Source organism: Sapajus apella, unplaced genomic scaffold, assembly GCF_009761245.1.
Source record: "Sapajus apella isolate SASKATOON/1434 unplaced genomic scaffold, GSC_monkey_1.0 scaffold20, whole genome shotgun sequence".
Classification (NCBI taxonomy): Eukaryota; Metazoa; Chordata; class Mammalia; order Primates; family Cebidae; genus Sapajus; species Sapajus apella.
The window spans coordinates 21,767,635-21,777,387 of NW_022436960.1; the positions used below are offsets into that span (position 1 = coordinate 21,767,635).

The window sequence follows — 9,753 nt, forward strand, 5'->3', positions numbered from 1 at the left end:
CTTGAGATGGCACTCAGTTTCTAAGTTCTCCATTATAAAGAGTGTGTGTGCTATATATACTCGGTGTTATTTTCATGTTCTTAAAGCCTCCTTTTTGATATGCTCCATGTATTCTGGAGCCTTTCCATAGAATTCACCTGTCACAACCAAGAGACTATGTGGGGAGTCCCTGTTCTCAAGGAGGGCATTACAGGTGGAAGAAGGACACTGAAAGATTTTACAGACACAGCATTTGTGGAGCAGAGAGAAGTGTTTGGAAATACTGGTTTTGGAGTATGCAGCAAGTATGAAGAAAAGGGGGATGGGGACTCGGAATAAATATTTCTTGAGTGCAAAATACATTGTTTTTTCAAATACAGTAGCCTTGAGGGTGGTTATTTTTATCTTCATTTTACAGATGAGTTGATGGAGCTTTGTGGAGGCCAAGTGATTGGCCGAAGACCACACAGCAAGACCACAGTTTGAAGATAGGGCAGATTAGCAGAGTGAGGTCAAGATACTCCATCCCTAGCTTAGAATGAGATGGGTCTTTCTGTCACCTCACTTTCCAGGAACAAATGATTTCCATCTTAGCTAAACCTGTCAATAAGAGGCTGTGGCCTTGCAGCAACCTGGTCTCTTGTTTCTGTTCAGAGGAGATATTCTGGAGACAGTTCTTCACTTTCCGCTGTCTGAACCCACCACTCTGAAAGACAAAGAGACAAAGAAAAACACCGTCTGGGACCATGACAACAAAGTCCTTCTGAAGAGTCATTCAGTGAAGACTTGGGGATTGGCAAAGTGGTCAGTTCTGTTTTTGTTCTCTCCTAATAGTTCAATGAGTTAAAGGAAAAGAATGTTTTCAGGGGGAAAAAATCAATATTTTTGTTTGCCTGAAGGAGAACTGTCTAACCTCACCTCATAGCACTTCTCTTCTGGTGAATCTGATGGTGAAATAAGTTTATTCCTAAGGGAGCTCCCTAATGCAATTAAAGTGGCCGTGGTTTCTGCGGTTGCATGGCAGGGTGCATTAGAAATATAGGAACTTCGAGACGAATGCCCTGTATTATTAGAGTCTGAATGTTTCTACCCCCCAAATTCATATGCTGCAATTCTAACCCGAGGTGATGGTGCAAATTCATATGCTTTAATTCTAACCCAAAAGGGTGTTTTTGGGCAGTGAGGGCATAAGGCACATAAGAAGAGACTCAGAGAGCTAGCGAGCCCCCCCCACCTTCCACCATATGAGAGTGCAACAGGGAACAGACTCTCACCAGACACCAAATCTGCTGGTTCCTTGATCTTGGACTTCTCAGCCTCCAGAACTGTGAGAAATAAATGCTAATTGTTTAGAAACTACCTGCTTCATGGTATTTTGTTACAGCAGCCTGAACAGACTAAGACAGTTATTGAAAAACCCCACTTTAATTTAAATACGTGAGCATGGTAGCCCACATTCCTGGATGGCCTTGTGGTAAATCTGTCAAATCCTGTTCTTGGCATATTTTTCAGTAGTGTTTTGCCCAGGGCGGCAGCAGTCAGTCCTGGAGGCTGGGCAAGAAGGAGGCGAACTGCTGGCCGAGAACATAAACACAATTATAATTAAATTGATTAAATTTGTGCCAACAATCCTAAACTATGTCCATGATACAGCACCCTCCCATGAGAAATAATTTTTTGTTCTAATTGGTTTAGTTGCTATAGTTAGTGAGTGTTGAGAGTTTCTTTCCTTTTTTTTTTGGAGACGGAGTCTCACCTGGTCACTAGGCTGGAGTGCAGTGGCGTGATCTCAGCTCACTGCAACTTCCACCTCCCGGGTTCAAGTGATTCTCCTGCCTCAGCCTCCTGAGTTGCTGGGACTACAGGTACGTGCCAACACGTCAAGCTAATTTTTGTATTTTTAGTAGAGACAGGGTTTCACTATGTTGTCCAGGATGGTCTCGATCTCTTGACCTTGTGATCTGCCCACCTCAGCCTCCCAAGGTTACAGGCATGAGCCACCACACCCAGTCTTCCATTTTTTTTTTTTACTGTGATAAAATATACATAAAAGTTACTATTTTAGCTATTTTTAAGTGTACAGTTCAGTGGCATGAAACACATTAGTTTTAATAAAATATTTGTTGACTTCAATTTTTTTTTTTACATTTTACATACATGAAATAAGCCAATCACAAAAAGATAAATGCTATATAATTCCATTTAAATGAGGTTATCTACAGTGGTCAAATTCTTAGAAACAAAAAGTAGAATGGTGGTTACCCAGGCTGGAGAAAGCAGGAAATGAGGAATTTTTCAACGGATATAGAGACTGAGTTTTGCAAGATGAAAAAGTTCTGGAGATCTGTTGTACATCTATGTGAATCTTCTTAACACTATTAAACTGTGCAGTTGAAATTGACTAAGATGGTAAATTGTGTGTGTGTGTGTGTGTGTGTGTGTGTGTGTGTGTGTGTAGTGAAAAAAGAAACGTGTAGACTGTGAAGTTCAATCATTTGTTTGGTAAATGCAAATTTTAGTCCATACCTGAAATGCATTCATTTCATTTTATGATTATTACTGAAAGTAATTGTGTTATATAAGATAGGAAGAAGTGTTATGAAATGTTCTGGATGTCAAATATGCTAGAAACTGGAAATCAGAGGAATCAGAGAGTCAGAATTAGATCCTGTTCTTTTTATTTTTCTGAGACAGGGTCTCTCTGTCACCCAGGCTGCAGTGCAGTGGAAGCATCTAGGTCACTGAAACCTCCATCTCCTGGGTTCAGGTGATTCTCCTGCCTCAGCTTCCTGAGTAGCTGGGATTACAGGTGTCCACCACCACGCCCAGCTAATGTTTGTATTTTCAGTAGAGACAGGGTTTCACCATGTTGGCCAGGCTGGTCTTGAACTCCTGACCTCAAGTGATCCTCCTGTCTTGGCCTCCCAAAGTGCTGGGATTACAGGCGTGAGCCACCACGCCTGGCCAGATCCTATTCTTTAATTATTTGAAAACAAGCACTTTATTAAATGCAGGCATAGTAGCATGGTGGAGGAAGCATGGGCTTCAGAATTGGTTAGACTTGAATTTGAATTCAGGCTCCACTCTCTCCTCGGCAGACCTTGGACAAGGCATTTAGGCCCTTTGTCTGTTAAACAAGAATAACAATATCTCCCTTGTAAGTGTGTTTTTGCCATGGATAAGGAGTGTAGAGCACACAGCACAGGTTTAAGCACAGAGCAGGCGTGACACAGGCTAGTTCATTGGTTTCCTGTGGTTGCCATAACAAATGACGACAAACTGGGTGGCTTAAAACAACAGAATATATTTTGACTCTTTGTCTTCTCTTCACTACTGGGTTCTGAGAACTGGTTAGACTTTAGAAGCTCCTCAATTTCAGTATTTTCTTGGCCCTAAGTCTTAGCAACAGAAATAAAGTTTATGAACAGGAATGGCTTCACTGTATGTGAAGAGGCCTTTCTTTCTGATGAATCCTGGACTTAAAGGAAGACACGGGGAGAAGATGAGAATTCTGGAGGGAGATGTTGTCCCCAGGCGAGGAAGTTTAAAGGAAAGGAATAGATCCCTGACAGGTTATAAGCATTTTCAAGAAAAGGATGAATTAGAATGAGAAGCTAGGTGGCCCAGTCAAGGGCTAAGTGGAGAGATAAGGGCTTCACCTCTCTTGTCTGGTTTTGGCTGAACATTTTGCTACTTTTTGCTTAGGTTTTCTTTTGAGCTTTAAAGTACCCATTGTGGATTGTTCTGACTCTCACCTTGGCAGAAAACGTTTTGTTTTGCAACCATCCAGGCACAACCAACCCTACTGATATCATTGCTTTTTCCTTTTCATAAAGGAGTACAATAAGGAAGCCAGCCACAGCTCTGTGTTTTGGCATAAGATTTCAATTTGCCTCTCATCTGGACCTGGTCCTCGGGAAAGAGGAGTGGGGTTGGCGGAAAGGGAGGAAGGGTCATGGCCATTACCAGTGCTATTGATGATCTGATCGGGAACAAAGGATCTTTTTTTCAGAGTGGCTCTGGGGTAAGAAAAAGAAAAATTACCCTCCATTGACCACCAGCCCCACTCCTTGTTGCTTACTGAGGAGTGAAAGAAAGGGAGCCATGGTGGGACCTCTCAAATAGCACATAGCTGCTTTGAAACAGGGAGCAGACTTGTAGCTGTCCTCTCTGAAGCTCAGTTTTCAAACTGCACTCCAGAACGGCAGAGCCAAATGCCATGGCTGTTGCTTGGTGTTGCTTTAGTCTTTCCTTTGGCAGAGAGGAGCAGAAAGGTTACCTGTGTGAAGCACCTACTCATAGTCAGGACTCTTAGTTGCATGGTATAGGAACCCAACACAACCTGGCTTGAGCAAAAACAGAAATGCAGTGACTCATTGAACTGGGATACTAGCTTCAAGCAAGCCTAGAAACCAGGTTTAACTGAAGTTAGCAAGGTGCTCTTTCTAGCTTCATCTCTTAGCCCAGCCTCACTTGAAGTTTTAATCTCACGTTTGTCTACCCCTGACAGACTCTTTCTATTTCAAAAGAGAATGGTGGCTACCCATGGCCCTGCATACATATCCTTAAAGTTTGTGAGCCAAGAGAATGTCTTATTTTAGCTTTCTATTTTGTAACTTTTGTTGAAGTGCACCAAATTGGCCTGGCTTGGACCTGTGCACAATCCTTGGACTAATCACTGTATCCAAAAGAATGTAGGTTCATAATTGTTTTAGTCCATTATCACACTGCTGTTAAGAAATACCTGATGCTGGGCAATTTATCAAGAAAATAGGTTTAATTGACTCACAGCTCTGCATAGCTGGGGAGGCCTCAGGAAACTTACAATCCAGCAAGGTGCATCTTACCATGACGGAGAAGGAGAGAACAAGAGCGAAGAGGGAAATGCCACACTTATTTTATTTATTTATTTATTTTATTTTTAATTTCTGAGGTATATGTGCAGGATGTGTGGGTTTGTTATATAAGTAAAAGTGTGCCATGGTGGTTTGCTGCACCTATCAACCCATTACCTAGGTATTAAGCCCAGCATGTATTAGCTCTTCTCCCTCATGCTCTCCCCACTGCCCTCCCACAACAGGCCCCAGTGAGTGTTGTTCCCCTCCCTGTGTCCATGTGTTCTCATTGTTCAGCTCCCACTTTTAAGTGAGAATATTCAGTGTTTGGTTTTCTGTCCCTGAATCAGTTTGCTGAGTATAATGACTTTCAGCTTCATCTATGTACCTGCAAAAGACATGATCTCATTCCTTTTTATGGCTGCATAATAATATTCTATGGTATATAATATATGCACCACATTTGCTTTACCCAGTCTATTATTGATAGGCATTTGGGTTGATTGTAGCATGCTTTTAAACCATCAGATTTTGTGAGAACTCACTCACTATCCTGAGAAAAGTAAGGGGAAAATCCGCCCCCATGATCCAATCACCTCCCACCAAGCCCCTTTCCTGACATGTGGGGATTATAAGTACACATGAGATTTGGGTGGGGACACAGAGCCAAACCATATAGAATTGTCCCAAGTTGGTTCATATGCCTACGTCTACCCAAAGACAGCAGGGTACACACCATTATTGTCAACTTGACGAGGACCACATCAGGGAAGGAACGCATCCTCAAGCAAAAGTAGTTATAGTTTCTTTTATTCACTCATTCATTCATTTGCTAATCCAGTGTATCCAAATTACCAAGAGCCTACAATGTGAGACTATTCCAGGTGCTAGGGATATGGTGACAGCATAACAGACCAAGTCCCTGTTTCTCAGAGTTTACATTCTAGTTGGGAAAGACAGGTGATTAGTAAGTAAAATTTTAAAATTAAATAAATAGATAAATACGTAAATGATAAGTGCCACTGAGATCAGAGAGGGACAATGAAATATACAGTGTCCAAGGGAGTGAGTACTACTCCAGGAAATGTGACTGAGGAAGTCTTTTCCGAGGAGATAACACTGGAGCTGAAACTTGAAGGTTGAGGAGGAGCCTGACTTTGCTAAACTCTGAGTAAGTGTGTTCCGGGAAGAGGACATAGCAGCTGCAAAGTCCTTTGGGTGAGAAAGAGCTTGATTATTTTGTTCACTGATGCACCTTCAGAGTCTAAAACATGACCTGGCACAGAGCTGATGCTCACTATGTATTTCTGGAATTAATGAACTGAAGGGAGGCCAGGAGGGCTGCAGTATTGTAAACTAGAGGGAGGGTAATAGGAGATGTGGTGGAGAAGCAGGAAAGAGCTAGAAATGAGGGCTTATAGGTTTTGGTGATAAAGATGTTGGATTATCTTCCGAGTACAATGGGAATCTGTAGGAGAGCTTAAAGCTCTCCAAAAGATAGAGGATTTGCTTCAATTTTTTGTTTTTTAAAAATCACTATTTCCAAAAGGAGGAAGATGGGGTATAGTATCAGTCAGAAACAATAGCAACTACAATGACCTTCTGAGCTCAGGCCCAGCAGTTGGCATATTCTTATCCATGGGTGTCATCCTCACCTCAGCTGGAGAACAGATGCTATTCCCCGCAGCAGGAGTGGAACACATTGCTAATTAAAACAGGAAGTGGATGGTCTTTTATTCTCCAAAGAGACAAGGAGAGGGTAGCATAATTCATATAGTGAGAGCGATGAGTCTTTTTTTAACTGTAAACAAATTTTTATTACACAAAGGTTGTCACATACTTGGATATTTCCCTACTCTGTACATAATTATTCTCACTCTCCACAGAAAAGCTGCTTAACTTCTTAGCTGGTGGTGGCAAGCACTAGAATCCTGATTTTAATGGAATGGTAGTGAAAATGCCTCAGTGATTTAAGCTGAAAGCAGAACATTAGTACATGGCTCTTGTACCCAGTATCAGGAAGGTACAAATGTCTCTTTATTCGAAAATACAAAATAAACTACCTGTAGGCATGGGCAACGACAGCAATAAACCATTATATAGTTTGTCAACTGAAACTAGTAACTGATGGTTCCAGTGATTTCTTAAACATCAGCCAGCCTTTTCTTCACTTTCTCCAACTGAATTCTCTGAAGTTGTTGGTGAGGAACACTGCCTTGGGCTTCCTGTCACAGTTCATTAATAAAGGTAAAGCACTATTTTAGGAGTTAGAACATGCCACCTCCCATACCACCCCAGGGTCCTTCTCTTCTTTAGGAATTTCTGTGACTACAACTTCTGCTGTAGTTAACAGAAAGACCACACCAGCAGCATCCAATAAAGCAGTTCTCACAACCTTTGTTGGGTCAAGAATTCCTTTTTCCACCATATTCACAAAATCTCCGATCATAGCATCGCAACCAACTTCTGAGGAACTTTGTATAATTTTCTCAACTATCAAAGATCCTTCAACACCTGCATTCATTGCTGGAATTTTGAGTGTTCTTTAATAATTTCTCTACCAGGCCAGGCGCGGTGGCTCACACCTATAATCCCAGCACTTTGGGAGGCCGAGGAGGGTGGATCACGAGGTCAAGGGATCGAGACCATCCTGGTCAGCATGGTGAAACCCCGTCTCTGCTAAAAATACAAAAAATCAGCTGGGCATGGTGGCGCGTGCCTGTAATCCCAGCTACTCAGGAGGCTGAGGCAGGAGAATTGCCTGAACCCAGGAGGCAGAGGTTGCGGTGAGCCGAGATTGCGCCATTGCACTCCAGCCTCGGTAACAAGAGCGAAACTCGGTCTCCAAAATAATAATAATAATAATAATTTCTCTACCAATTTTTTGAACTTCATTAGTTGGAGTCAATGAGTCCAAGACTGGAATGCACCAAAGCAGGGCACAACCCCTCCCAAAACAATGCCTCCTTCAGCAGCAGCTCTTGTAGCATTAAGGGCACCTGTAACTCTTTTCACTCACTTTAGCATCACTTGTCCCACCAGCCTTCAGCACAGCTACACCATCTGAAAGTTTTGCCAGCTGTTCATTCAGTTTTTCCTTTTCACATTCACTAGTTGTGACATCTAACTGCTCAATGACTTCTTGAATACGTTTTTCAATTTGAGCCTTGTCACCTTTTCCTTTTAATCACACAGCATCATCTTTGGTCAGAATGACCTCTCCGTCTGGGCGCGGTGGCTCACGCCTGTAATCCCAGCACTTTGGGAGGCCGAGGCAGGTGGATCACGAGGTCAGGAGATTGAGACCATCCTGGCCAACATGGTGAAACCCGTCTCTACTAAAAATACAAAAATTAGCTGGGTGTGGTGGCATGCGCCTGTGGTCCCAGCTACTTGGGAGACTGAGGTGGGAGAATTGCTTGAATATGGGAGGTGGAGGTTGCAGTGAGTCAAGATCCCACCACTGCACTCTAGCCTGGAGCCTGGCGACGGAGCTAGACTCTGTCTCAAAAAAAAAAAAAAAAAAAAAAATGACCTCTCCAGCTTTTCCTAATTCACAAGGCTAAACATCTTCAAGATTTAGGGTCAGCCCTTCCTCTCCAAACACTGCACCACCAGTAGCAACAGCCGTATCGTTAAGCTGGTTCTTTCTATTGTCACCATACCCTGGAGCCTTGACTGCCACAACCTGAAGACCAACCTTTAGCCTATTGAAGACGAGTGTACTTAGAGCTTCTCCATCAACATCTTCAGTGATTATGACCAAAGACTTATATGGTGAGCATTGGCAATTTCAAGAGCAGGTACAATGGACTGGATTTTCTTTCACTGAATAGAACACAGGCATCCTGCAATTCTCATTTCTGACCTTTTGATGTGTTAATAAAGTATGGAGAAATGTAGCCTCAACCAAACTTCATGCCTTCAATAATTTCAAGTTCACCATTCAGTTTTTTTTCATCCTTTACTGTGATGACACCCTTTCTTCCAACCTTTTTCGTTGCATCAGTGATGATATTGCCAATTCTCTTTGTCTCCATTTGCAGAAATTGTAGCCACCTGTGCAACAGGTTTAGCCTGCCTTTTAAGTTCAGCAATTACAACATCAACAGCTAACATCGCACCTGTCCTGATTTCCACAGGATTAGCACCTGTGCTAATCTTCTCGAAGGCTTCCTTGGCAATAGAGCGTGCCAGTACAGTAGCAGTGGTAGTGCCGCTTCATTTATGTTATTGGCCACAGCTTGAACAAATTTATCGCCAATATTTTTATATTTATTCTATAAGTCAATTGACTTTGCAACAGTCACATCATCTTTTGTTACTTTAGGATTTCCCCAGCTTTGTTCAATAATCACTCTTCTTCCCTTTGGCCCCATTGTAACAGCTACGGCATTGGCTAAAAGGTCTACACCTTGAAGCACTAAGGCTCAGGCATCTGCAACAAATTTTACGTCTTTGGCATAAGCCCAAGTGAGATGAGGAGCCAGCACCCTGGACGCCGGTCTCAGCTGGCAAAAGACTGTGGGTAACCGAAGCATTTCTGCAGGGCGGCGGTAGAATACGGCGCGGTGAGGCAGGTCGTCAGCGGTGAGTGAGGGTGAGTAATGAGCCTTTATACTGCACTCTTTAAGACATTGATGAGTGATGGAACTACTTCTAGAGATGTCATTCTGTAAAGACTGATGTCACAGCTTCTCCTGTGTTCAGGATTAGGGCTAGGAAATAGGGGGAAATAGTTGGCCTTTTATTTTCAAAGCATCTTAACGACTTTCTTTTGTTAGAATGTAAGTTTCAGAAAGTTCAGGGTAAGGGATGGAGGGAAGAAACTGCTCTGTATGAAAATGACTAGAGACTGTGGGAACTTGAAGCCTGGGTGCAGAAGGAAGATAAATAGAGAGCTGGTTTTGAGCCACATGATGGAAATGTGAGGGTACCC

The 9,753-nt window shown here is 42.6% G+C and overlaps 1 pseudogene; it reads right to left on the reverse strand.

Annotated features, from left to right (window-relative positions):
• Positions 1-6,990: 6,990 nt before the first annotated feature.
• LOC116557927 lies at positions 6,991-9,363 on the reverse strand (annotated as a pseudogene).
• Between the last annotated feature and the right edge of the window lie 390 nt (positions 9,364-9,753).